Genomic DNA, 13,166 nt, shown 5'->3' with positions numbered 1-13,166 from the left:
TAATTCACCTTAGATGCTGGGTAAATGTGCAGAGAGGAGAGGAGCAGAGTGGAGAGGAGCAGAGATAGGGGAAGGGAGGGGAGAGGAAAAGTGTGACTTTGGACAGTTTGCATTTATGTAGGCTTTGCTGAAATATTTAATAGGATTTTACTTTTTCGCAAAGTGGCCTTTCTGCAGGGTGCTGTCTTCTCCTGGGGGGAATTGAACTGGGGCTTGGCGTGCACACACACACACACACACACACACACACACACACACACACACACACACACACACACACACACACACACACACACACACACACACAAGCAAGCGCGCACGCTGGTGCCAAGGCTGGCTGGCTGGGGGTGAAAATGGTCTCCCCATGTCTGGCTTTAAGAGCTCAACTGCATTAAGGTTTTATGAAGCGGAGATAGGGCCACTCTGAGCTGTTGAAGGTATGTTTATGTCTGTCTGTCTGTCTGTCTGTCTGTCTGTCTGTCTGTCTGTCTGTCTGTCTGTCTGTCTGTCTGTCTGTCTGTCTGTCTGTCTGTCTGTCTGTCTGTCTGTCTGTCTGTCTGTCTGTCTGTCTGTCTGTCTGTCTGTCTGTCTGTCTGTCTGTCTGTCTGTCTGTCTGTCTGTCTGTCTGTCTGTCTGTCTGTCCTCTCTGTGTAGGGTGCTAGTGTTCCCTTGGTTTGTCATCCTTTTCCAATTTGACCAGATAGGTTTAAGAGACGGGTTTAGGCACTTTCATAAGAACAACGTTCTTGTGAAACTAAATGAGAGAGAGAGACTGGGAGGTGTTACAGCAGGTATAGATAGGAGAGAGACTGGGAGGTGTTACAGCAGGTATAGAGGGGAGAAAGACTGGGAGGTGTTACAGCAGGTATAGAGAGGAGAGAGACTGGGAGGTGTTACAGCAGGTATAGAGAGGAGAGAGACTGGGAGGTGTTACAGCAGGTATAGATAGGAGAGAGACTGGGAGGTGTTACAGCAGGTATAGAGGGGAGAGAAACTGGGAGGTGTTACAGCAGGTATAGAGGGGAGAGAGACTGGGAGGTGTTACAGCAGGTATAGAGAGGAGAGAGACGGGGAGGTGTTACAGCAGGTATACAGGGGAGAGAGACTGGGATGTGTTACAGCAGGTATAGAGGGGAGAGAGACTGGGAGGTGTTACAGCAGGTATAGAGGGAGAGAGACTAGGAGGTGTTACAGCAGGTATAGAGAGAGAGGCTGGGAGGTATTACAGCAGGTATAGAGGGGAGAGAGGCTGGGAGGTGTTACAGCAGGTATAGAGAGAGAGAGGCTGGGAGGTGTTACAGCAGGTATAGAGAGAGAGACTGGGAGGTGTTACAGCAGGTATAGAGGGGAGAGAGGCTGGGAGGTGTTACAGCAGGTATAGAGAGAGAGAGGCTGGGAGGTGTTACAGCAGGTATAGAGGGGAGAGAGACTGGAGGTGTTACAGCAGGTATAGAGGGGAGAGAGACTGGGAGGTGTTACAGCAGGTATAGAGAGGAGAGAGACTGGGAGGTGTTACAGCAGGTATAGAGAGGAGAGAGACTGGGAGGTGTTACAGCAGGTATAGAGAGAGAGGCTGGGAGGTGTTACAGCAGGTATAGAGAGGAGAGAGACTGGGAGGTGTTACAGCAGGTATAGAGAGGAGAGAGACTGGGAGGTGTTACAGCAGGTATAGATAGGAGAGAGACTGGGAGGTGTTACAGCAGGTATAGAGAGGAGAAAGACTGGGAGGTGTTACAGCAGGTATAGATAGGAGAGAGACTGGGAGGTGTTACAGCAGGTATAGATAGGAGAGAGACTGGGAGGTGTTACAGCAGGTATAGAGAGGAGAGAGACTGGGAGGTGTTACAGCAGGTATAGAGAGGAGAGAGACTGGGAGGTGTTACAGCAGGTATAGAGGGGAGAGAGACTGGGAGGTGTTACAGCAAGTATAGATGGGAGAGAGACTGGGAGGTGATACAGCAGGTATAGAGGGAAGAGAGACTGGGAGGTGTTACAGCAGGTATAGAGAGGAGAGAGACTGGGAGGTGTTACAGCAGGTATAGAGGGGAGAGAAACTGGGAGGTGTTACAGCAGGAATAGAGAGGAGAGAGACTGGGAGGTGTTACAGCAGGTATAGAGAGAGAGGCTGGGAGATGTTACAGCAGGTATAGAGAGGAGAGAGCCTGGCAGGTGTTACAGCAGGTATAGAGAGGAGAGAGACTGGGAGGTGTTACAGCAGGTATAGAGGGGAGAGAGACTGGGAGGTGTTACAGCAGGTATAGAGGGGAGAGAGACTGGGAGGTGTTACAGCAGGTATAGAGGGGAGAGAGAATGGGAGGTGTTACAGCAGGTATAGAGAGGAGAGAGACTGGGAGGTGTTACAGCAGGTATAGAGGGGAGAGAAACTGGGAGGTGTTACAGCAGGAATAGAGAGGAGAGAGACAGGGAGGTGTTACAGCAGGTATAGAGAGGAGAGAGACTGGGAGGTGTTACAGCAGGTATAGAGAGAGAGGCTGGGAGGTGTTACAGCAGGTATAGAGAGGAGAGAGACTGGGAGGTGTTACAGCAGGTATAGATGGGAGAGAGACTGGGAGGTGTTCCTGCAGGTATAGAGAGGAGAGAGACTGGGAGGTGTTACAGCAGGTATAGAGGGGAGAGAGAATGGGAGGTGTTACAGCAGGTATAGAGAGGAGAGAGACTGGGAGGTGTTACAGCAGGTATAGAGGGGAGATAGACTGGGAGGTGTTACAGCAGGTATAGAGAGAGAGGCTGGGAGGTGTTACAGCAGGTATAGATGGGAGAGAGACTGGGAGGTGTTACAGCAGGTATAGAGGGAAGAGAGACTGGGAGGTGTTACAGCAGGTATAGAGAGGAGAGAGACTGGGAGATGTTACAGCAGGTATAGGGGGGAGAGAAACTGGGAGGTGTTACAGCAGGTATAGAGAGGAGAGAGACTGGGAGGTGTTACAGCAGGTATAGAGGGGAGAGAGACTGGGAGGTGTTACAGCAGGTATAGAGAGAGAGGCTGGGAGGTGTTACAGCAGGTATAGAGAGAGAGGCTGGAAGGTGTTACAGCAGGTATGGAGGGGAGAGAGACTGTGAGGTGTTACAGCAGGTATAGAGAGGAGAGAGACTGGGAGGTGTTACGGCAGGTATGGAGGGGAGAGAGACTGGGAGGTGTTACAGCAGGTATAGAGGGGAGAGAGACTGGGAGGTGTTACAGCAGGTATAGATGGGAGAGAGGCTGGGAGGTGTTCCAGCAGGTATAGAGAGGAGAGAGACTGGGAGGTGTTACAGCAGGTATAGAGGGGAGAGGGACTGGGAGGTGTTACAGCAGGTATAGAGAGGAGAGAGACTGGGAGGTGTTACAGCAGGTATAGAGAGGAGAGAGACTGGGAGGTGTTACAGCAGGAATAGAGAGGAGAGAGACTGGGAGGTGTTACAGCAGGTATAGAGAGAGAGGTTGGGAGGTGTTACAGCAGGTATAGAGGGGAGAGAGACTGGGAGGTGTTACAGCAGGTATAGATAGGAGAGAGACTGGGAGGTGTTACAGCAGGTATAGATAGGAGAGAGACTGGGAGGTGTTACAGCAGGTATAGAGGGGAGAGAGACTGGGAGGTGTTACAGCAGGTATAGAGGGGAGAGAGACTGGGAGGTGTTACAGCAGGTATAGAGGGGAGAGAGACTGGGAGGTGTTACAGCAGGTATAGATAGGAGAGAGACTGGGAGGTGTTACAGCAGGCATAGATGGGAGAGAGACTGGGAGGTGTTACAGCAGGTATAGAGGGAAGAGAGACTGGGAGGTGTTACAGCAGGTATAGATGGGAGAGAGGCTGGGAGGTGTTCCAGCAGGTATAGAGAGGGGAGAGACTGGGAGGTGTTACAGCAGGTATAGAGAGGAGAGAGACTGGGAGGTGTTACAGCAGGTATAGAGAGGAGAGAGACTGGGAGGTGTTACAGCAGGTATAGAGGGGAGAGAGACTGGGAGGTGTTACAGCAGGTATAGAGAGGAGAGGGACTGGGAGGTGTTACAGCAGGTATAGAGAGGAGAGAGACTGGGAGGTGTTACAGCAGGTATAGAGGGGAGAGAGACTGGGAGGTGTTACAGCAGGTATAGAGAGAGAGGCTGGGAGGTGTTACAGCAGGTATAGAGGGGAGAGAGACTGGGAGGTGTTACAGCAGGTATAGATGGGAGAGAGACTGGGAGGTGTTACAGCAGGTATAAAAGGGAGAGAGACTGGGAGGTGTTACAGCAGGTATATAGAGAGAGGATGGGAGGTGTTACAGCAGGAATAGAGAGGAGAGAGACTGGGAGGTGTTACAGCAGGTATAAAGAGGAGAGAGACTGGGAGGTGTTACAGCAGGTATAGAGAGAGAGGCTGGGAGGTGTTACAGCAGGTATAGATGGGAGAGAGGCTGGGAGGTGTTCCAGCAGGTATAGAGAGGAGAGAGACTGGGAGGTGTTACAGCAGGTATAGAGGGGAGAGAGACTGGGAGGTGTTACAGCAGTTATAGATGGGAGAGAGGCTGGAAGGTGTTACAGCAGGTATAGATGGGAGAGAGGCTGGGAGGTGTTCCAGCAGGTATAGAGAGGAGAGAGACTGGGAGGTGTTACAGCAGGTATAGAGAGAGAGGCTGGGAGGTGTTACAGGAGGTATAGAGAGAGAGGCTGGGAGGTGTTACAGCAGGTATAGATGGGAGAGAGACTGGGAGGTGTTACAGCAGGTATAGAGAGAGATGCTGGGAGGTGTTACAGCAGGAATGGAGAGGAGAGAGACTGGGAGGTGTTACAGCAGGTATAGAGGGGAGAGAGACTGGGAGGTGTTACAGCAGGTATAGAGAGAGAGAGGCTGGGAGGTGTTACAGCAGGTATAGATGGGAGAGAGACTGGGAGGTGTTACAGCAGGTATAGAGGGAAGAGAGACTGGGAGGTGTTACAGCAGGTATAGATGGGAGAGAGGCTGGGAGGTGTTCCAGCAGGTATAGAGAGGTGAGAGACTGGGAGGTGTTACAGCAGGTATAGAGAGAGAGGCTGGGAGGTGTTACAGCAGGTATATAGAGAGAGGCTGGGAGGTGTTACAGCAGGTATAGATGGGAGAGAGACTGGGAGGTGTTACAGCAGGTATAGAGGGAAGAGAGACTGTGAGGTGTTACAGCAGGTATAGATGGGAGAGAGGCTGGGAGGTGTTACAGCAGGTATAGAGAGGAGAGAGACTGGGAGGTGTTACAGCAGGTATAGAGAGGAGAGAGACTGGGAGGTGTTACAGCAGGTATAGAGAGGAGAGAGACTGGGAGGTGTTACAGCAGGTATAGATGGGAGAGAGACTGGGGGGTGTTACAGCAAGTATAGAGAGAGATGCTGGGAGGTGTTACAGCAGGAATAGAGAGGAGAGAGACTGGGAGGTGTTACAGCAGGTATAGAGGGGAGAGAGACTGGGAGGTGTTACAGCAGGTATAGAGAGAGAGAGGCTGGGAGGTGTTACTGCAGGTATAGATGGGAGAGAGACTGGGAGGTGTTACAGCAGGTATAGAGGGAAGAGAGACTGTCAGGTGTTACAGCAGGTATAGATGGGAGAGAGGCTGGGAGGTGTTCCAGCAGGTATAGAGAGCGGAGAGACTGGGAGGTGTTACAGCAGGTATAGAGAGGAGAGAGACTGGGAGGTGTTACAGCAGGTATAGAGAGGAGAGAGACTGGGAGGTGTTACAGCAGGTATAGAGGGGAGAGAGACTGGGAGGTGTTACAGCAGGAATAGAGAGGAGAGAGACTGGGAGGTGTTACAGCAGGTATAGATAGGAGAGAGACTGGGAGGTGTTACAGCAGGTATAGAGAGGAGAGAGACTGGGAGGTGTTACAGCAGGTATAGAGAGAGAGGCTGGGAGGTGTTACAGCAGGTATAGAGGGGAGAGAGACTGGGAGGTGTTACAGCAGGTATAGAGGGGAGAGAGACTGGGAGGTGTTACAGCAGGTATAGAGAGGAGAGAGACTGGGAGGTGTTACAGCAGGTATAGAGAGAGAGGCTGGGAGGTGTTACAGCAGCTATAGAGAGGAGAGAGGCTGGGAGGTGTTACAGCAGGTATAGATGGAAGAGAGACTGGGAGGTGTTACAGCAGGTGTAGAGAGAGAGGCTGGGAGGTATTACAGGCTGACATTTGAGATAAATTCTTCATTCTACTTGAAAGCAAGTCTATGACCTTGTAGATCTGTTCTATGTGCTCTATTTCTATGCTTCTTGTTCTTAAATGTTGGTTTTGTGTCTTTTATTTTCGGTTTGGTACACCAGCTTCAAACAGCTGAAACAACAATATTTTTGTTTGTGTAAAATATATTTTACAGCATTTTAGATAGTACATTACCAGTGGTCCTCTACACTATACTTGCTTATTTTGTCAAATACACTGACAGTAGGCAAACTATTAGTTTTAGCAACCAGGAAATGCCGGAGCAATTTTTGTATAGTGCAACTTTAACATAAAAATCAGGTTTATTCTGTGGCAGACTCAATTATGTCTGTCTTATGAACAAATGACTTCTGTCTATCTCTATTTCACTCTTTCTCTATCAGAGAGGCAGAGAGGCAGAGAGGCAGAGAGAGAGAGAGCGAGAGAGAGAGAGATTATTTATTTTCCTTTTCTTACTTTATCTATTTGCACATCGTTACAACACTGTATATAGACATAATATGACATCTGAAATCTCTTTACTCTTTTGGATCTTCTGTGAGTGTAATGTTTACTGTTCATTTGTATTGTTTATTTTACTTTTGTTTATTATTTACTTCACTTGCTTTGGCAATGTTAACATATGTTTCCCATGCCAATAAAGCCCTTAAATTGAATTGAATTGAATTGAGAGAGAGCGAGAGAAGGAGAGAGGAGAGGCAATAGGCAGGCAGGCAGGCAGGCAGGCTGTCCGATCGCGTTAACCTTGCCTCAGTCCTGGAGAGCCAGCTATTTTTGTACCACTCTGAGGCGTATGGGTACTAAAAGGGGGGCGGGGGCTGTTGGGAAAGCACTTCACAAAGCACACAGCCACAGAGCACACACACACACACACACACACACACACACACACACACACACACACACACACACACACACACACACACACACACACACACACACACACACACACACACACACACACACACACACACCAGTCAGAAAGACATATCACACAAAATCTTCCCCCCTCCTCTCCTCCTCCCACCTTCCCTCGTTCCTTCCTCCCTCCCATCCTGTCCTCAATCACAATGGTAGCTGACCTGGCAGTGGGCATAAATGTCCGGAGAGTGGGCTCTTCTGACCCCTGTAGAGAGATGGTGTTCTGATGTGTAGGGCCTGTGGGAGGGAGGAGGGATTTAACGTTAGTGGACAAGATGCTTGCGTCATCACTGTGTTACAACAGACAGACTACGGTAGGTTGCCTGTATAACACATCTGGCAATATGTTTTATCCCCCTAAGGTTGATTTCCATGCCCTACGCACTAATATGACCCCTCTGTACAAAGTTGAGACTCTTACAAACATGTACATGTCCATTGTTTTGCTCTAGAACACCCACAAGCCTTACAATCCTCGTCTGAATGTCCCCGGTACCATTTGAAAACAATTATGGAAGTATACAGAGACTGTTTAATGTAAAAAATATGGGGTTAAATACATGTCAAAACAGCAAACAAATGTTTCCAGATCTTTCTTATATCTCTCAGATATAGGACAGACACTTCAGAACAAACTTCGTTTTGATAAAACAATATTGACTATCTGTTAATCAATGCGTTTCTATGAGCTAAAATCAGTAAGGCCCGAAGCATATTTATAGAAAAATGGTGTATATATTTTTTTTATGCTTCAAGGGGTCATAAAATTCAAAGTGAAAAATCTAGATGATCCTTGGTAAGATCTTTTTGTGTAGTCTTAACATTCTTTATACTCCCCTTGTCCTAAGGGTAAAAAATTACCCGCCTTCTCTAAACCCCTAAAATAAAGCAGCTTAATTGACAACCTGTCATTCATCACAAACTTTGTGAATATCTGGGTTTTCCCTCTTCACAATTACCACAAGTAGGACAGTACACAAGTGTGTTTGCATGGACTTTGCAGATGTATTTCTCACATGTGCAGCACATGATATTGTTTTACAGTCCTTCTTTGGGGGGTAGAATTAGCTCCTCCTGTTGCCTGCCCCAGCTGCAGCCTCAGGTGGATCAGGACAAGATTCAGCCCCCTGAACAGCTTTCACATGCGCTGCAAAGGCTGCTGTGTGGGGGAGGCACTCCCTTCTTTGAATGTGTGGGGTTACAAGTGCCTTTCACAGCTGTTCCAGGAACACCCTCCTCTTGTTCCTGGAACAAGGTAGGGTTGATCTTGTTCCATATCACAAAGGCATTGTATAAGGACACATCAATGATGTTATGGAAGATGACCAGGGGCCAGCGGGCAGTCATCCTCCTGCAGCTGTAAGTTCCAATGACCTTGTCCAGATTGTCCACGCCTCCTTTGTTGTGGTTGTAGTCCAGGATGATGGCTTCCTGTCCTCAAAATTACTGATCTCAGCTGTTTTGTGCAGTGCGCTCAGGAGGACCACATTCTTGTTACTCTTTGGGAGGTAAGAAACTAGAGTGATGGTGGGGGTGAAGGCAAACTTTGATGAGAAGGCCTATCTCCCCCTTGTTGCGAGGAGTCCAAGGTGGAGTTCAGGCTTGTTCTTTCTAACTGTGCCAACCATGGTGATCTTCCTCTTCAGGAGCTGCTGGCTGAGTTCACAAGAGGTGAAGAAATTGTCACACGTGATATTGTGCCCCCTCAGTCCATCTGTCACATCAAGCACAACCCACATCCCCTGGTTCTTCTCCACTCCTCCACTGGTCGGCTTCCCTGTGTAGATTTGCATCTGCCAAGCGTTGCTGGATTGTGCGTCACAGGTCACCCATATCTTGATGCCATACTTTGCTGGCTTGCTGGGCATATACTGCCGGAAAGGACAGCGACCCTTTGACAAAAGAGATTACTATCAGTAATTAGTATCACTGTCACAGAAAACAATCACATAAATCAATGATATTACAGCAATACATATGAAAATTAACAGTGAAAATCACTTACATTACAGAATAAAAATGTACCTCTGAATGGAACCAGTTGCTCATCCACTGTTAGTTCAGGCCCAGGGTTGTAGAGGTATGGTAGACGCTCCACCCACTTCTCCCAGACCTCTCCTATGGCCACCAGTTTGTCTCTCACACGTCTTGCAGGTCTTGACTCACGGTTATCAAATCGTAGCATTCTTGAGAAAGTGTGAAAGACTTTCAGTGGCATTGTGGCACGGAAAATCATCCTTCCACTCCCTGCATCCCAGAGACTACATGTAGCCTCGCCTCGGGACCTTTACACACCCGCTAAAATTAGCAGCCCTATGTAGGCACGCAGGTCAATCTCATCCATCCTTTTCCAGTTGTCTCCATATCTACGGAAATCTCCAGGATGATTTTTTTCGATGGCTGGTGTGATGAACATGTAGAATGTTGAGGCGATGTCCTGGGCATGGGCATCTGCATGTCTTGTGGGCCCTGGGGTCATCCTTATGTCATTTTGTGCTGCCATCCTGCCCTGGTTGTCATATGGTGACAAGGACCATGTTATTTTGCTGTTCTTTGACAAAATGTCTCTCTTTCAGCTTGGGGGATTTTTTCTGCATCTGAATATGATGCATTGTGCTCTGGGTTGTGTTCTTCACCCTATTCTTCTTCAGATACCTCCTCGTCTTCTAAATCATTGTTCTCTGGTTCCTCCTGGACATCTGAAAAAATCTGATCTACGACCTGCTGGGCACTGAAACGTGCAGACATGGCTTCAGCATGGCTTCATCTGCAGCACTTTATAGCCTCTGACTGCATTCCCCATTAGTAAACAATGCTTTTAAGAAATGTTTATTTTGTCTGAAATTGTTTAAAAAAATCAAAATAAAAAATAAATGTAAAAAATGTTTATTTTGTCTGTGAACTTGAGTCATGTGTGGGGTCGTGGAGGGGAGATGCTGCACATGCACAAGAAAGTTTGTCATTGTGTGTGTGTGTGTGTGTGTGTGTGTGTGTGTGTGTGTCTTTGTGGTTTTTGTGGTGTGTAAATTATTTTATAACTGGTGTACAGCTTTCATGGAAATATGAACAAAGGCGATGGTTCACTTGTTCTAACGTTGGGGTCACTAGGAAAAGTCATCACATTTCAAGTTGAAAAAATATCATTTAGGGTTTTTTCTCTGATGTTAAACATAGTGGTGGGTAATTTATGACCCTTAATACAACACATTCCATATAGCTTAGTAGAATCCCCTGCCCCCCCTCCCCCGGCTTAGACAGGGCTTAGATTGTTTAATGCGAAAAATAAGGGCTTAATTTTCATGTCTCAAAAAATAACAATTGTTTCCTGATCTTTCTTATATCTCTCAGCAGATACAGGAGAGACACTTCAGAACACCCTCCCCCAGCTTAGACAGGACTTAGACTCTGATTGGTTAAAGCCCAATTCATACGGTCTCATTTTTACCACATTCTTGCCAGGATAAGCCTTTTCTATCTCCAGTGCACACGCCGGCAAGTGTAGGCGTGGTAGTAGTCGTGGGCCGACGTGGGTGGACGTCTATTTTAATAAATCCATTGATTATACACCATCACAAAGAAATCCATTATTCATTCATTTTAGGCAGGTCCTAAGAAATACTATGCAGCTGAGAGAGTCTTTTCAAAAGTCTACAATTGCATATTTTGAGTTTAATGATGTTACTGGTCTGTGCAGCCTATAGGCTACATGGCTTAGTCATGCACAGGAAATCAGTAGTTATTTCGTTCATTAAACAGACAAGACACACCTAGGCTACCCTGATCACAGTCAACACACATATATTTTATAGTAGGCTAAGAATATAATGAAATTTAACAGAATAAAATACAAATTATATTTTCCCACACATTTTCCCAAACATTGCCATGATGCAAACAGTGAAAGAATAGCATGCTATTGTTTGAGGAGAGTGCACAGTTGTGAACTTGAAAATGGAGCAATAAACCAATTAGGCACAATGTTGTGATCAGTGCTAATGAATGAGTCAACAAGACAAGATGATCATGAGCAGCACTCGCCTCAACGTAGCTAACATTTCCACAGTCTAATTGTAGCCTAACCAATATCCAAACAGAGATTCAGTGAAAAGAAAAATCTGACATTGATTTATTTATCAAGACCCCACACTTGTCTCAAAGCGGCTGAAATAGTTGACCACACACGGCTATTGCTTCAATTAAATGTATTATAACAAGTGGATGACGTTGGGAGTTGCAGTAAGCAACAATTTGATGCCTTCATTTGCATTATTCTACTTTATTCCGATATTTTTGTAATTCATTGATATCTATTCCCACAGTAATTCTTAATGGATCCATCGAGTTGTGGATAAGAAAACTATAAGAGGAGAGACGACTGAAGTGACATGACTCGCAAAGTTTAGAACTGCCAGGAAATGGTAACAGCCTAGTAGTAACTGAGGCTGCTTAGCAACCATCAAGAGCTTGAGAGCGTAGTGCGTAATAATGCCGCCTCAGGGTTGCGGCTGCATTTCATACTAAGCCTTTGCGGAAGTTTACCGCAGTCGTGCCTAGGTCGGTTTGGTGGAAATAAAGTATAGGCTTTGTCGCCGGCAATATCTTTAATTTATGAAGAAAAGTCTCAAAAAGTTGTCTAGATGCTAAAGTTTGCGGAAAAACATATTGGTTCGAAAGGGATACTAGTGTCGACCGGTCTTCAAAACATACTAGTTCTATGGGCTGTTTCTCCTAGTGGGTTGTTGTGGTGGGGTCTAGTCATCTTAGTCCAACCCTCTCTTTTACACTCTTACATACTGTAGATGTCTGTAGAGAGAGAGAGAGAGAGAGAGAGACTCAGTGGGATATTCCGTGTAGTCTTTTGGACTGCAGATACGTTGATGGATACTATGATGCTTTCATTGTGTCTCACAGATGGGTGGTAGTTGGCATCTTGTTTCTTCTCCATGAGTACCCAGATTCTCCATAATTACCCAGATTCTCTATGAGTACCCAGATTCTCTATGGTACTAAAAGCCCAAGAACAGGTCACATAATAAAGAGTGGACTACACAACCTCTCTGGCTTATATACACTGTAAAGCCTTGTATTCAGTACTGCTCAAAATAAGCCCCTCAGTGAAGAATATTTAACCTGAAGCCATGTTTTTACTATTTGAAAAGATCAAAGAAGGATCATGCTTAGGAACAGCAAAGAGTGAGCTTGACATTCACCTTCTCTTAACTGCTATGTGTTTCATTCTGCACCTGTGCCACACTTGAACACGTTTTACTCCTGTCTGTTTGACGTGTGTCCACAGGGTATGAGAGGGCCTCTGATCAGACGTGTGGTACTCTATCACTGAGACCGATGTGGTGTGTGTGTGTGTGATGTTGTGTGTGTTTTGTGTGTGTGTGTGACTGTGTGTGTGTTGTGTGTGTGTGTTGTGTGTGTGACTGTGTGTGTCTCCTGCGTGAACATATGCATGCTTGTGTGTGTGTGTGTGTGTGTGTGTGCATGTTTGCTGTCAGTCATTGTGTGTATGTGCGCGTTAGTGTGTTTGTGTGTATTTGTTTGCCCACTGTGTGTGTTTGTGTGTGTGTCAGCCAGTGTGTGTATCTCTGCTGCCAAGTTGTGTGTGTGTGTGTGTGTCAGAGCTGCAGCTCCATCCAGGCAGGTGCGTGCTCCCCAGGCCCTGGCCCAGACAGGTCTCCTCTCGACAGGGCTGTGACCTGGGGCAGTGACCCGCCAACCCTCCATGTCTGCATTTTAATGGGGCTGCTCTGGGTCTATGCTGCCACTAGACAGAGGTGAGGACTTGTTAGACTGCAGAGGACAGACTGTGAATATAGGGTTTTTATTTTCTGGGTCTTTCAATGGTGCTGAAAGGCTTGGTGAACCGCAGAGGACAGACTGAATTTAGGGTTTTTATTTTCTGGGTCTTTCAATGGTGCTGAAAGGCTTGGTGAACTGCAGAAGACAGACTGAATTTAGGGTTTTTATTTTCTGGGTCTTTTCCGCCTCTCTAGACAGATAGAACATTGTCTACGTAGTCTTTATTAAAGCTCATTCTGTAACTAGGGTTACTGTTATGATCGAAATATTGTTGT

The 13,166-nt window shown here is 46.8% G+C and overlaps 1 protein-coding gene across 1 annotated transcript in view; it reads left to right on the top strand.

Moving 5' to 3' along the window:
* The window catches only part of LOC106608239 (neurexin-3b), a 607,554-nt gene that overhangs the window by 194,978 nt on the left and 399,410 nt on the right, over nucleotides 1-13,166 (top strand).

Source organism: Salmo salar, chromosome ssa06 (genome assembly GCF_905237065.1).
Source record: "Salmo salar chromosome ssa06, Ssal_v3.1, whole genome shotgun sequence".
Classification (NCBI taxonomy): domain Eukaryota; kingdom Metazoa; phylum Chordata; class Actinopteri; order Salmoniformes; family Salmonidae; genus Salmo; species Salmo salar.
This window is presented reverse-complemented; position numbering and strand designations above follow the sequence as displayed.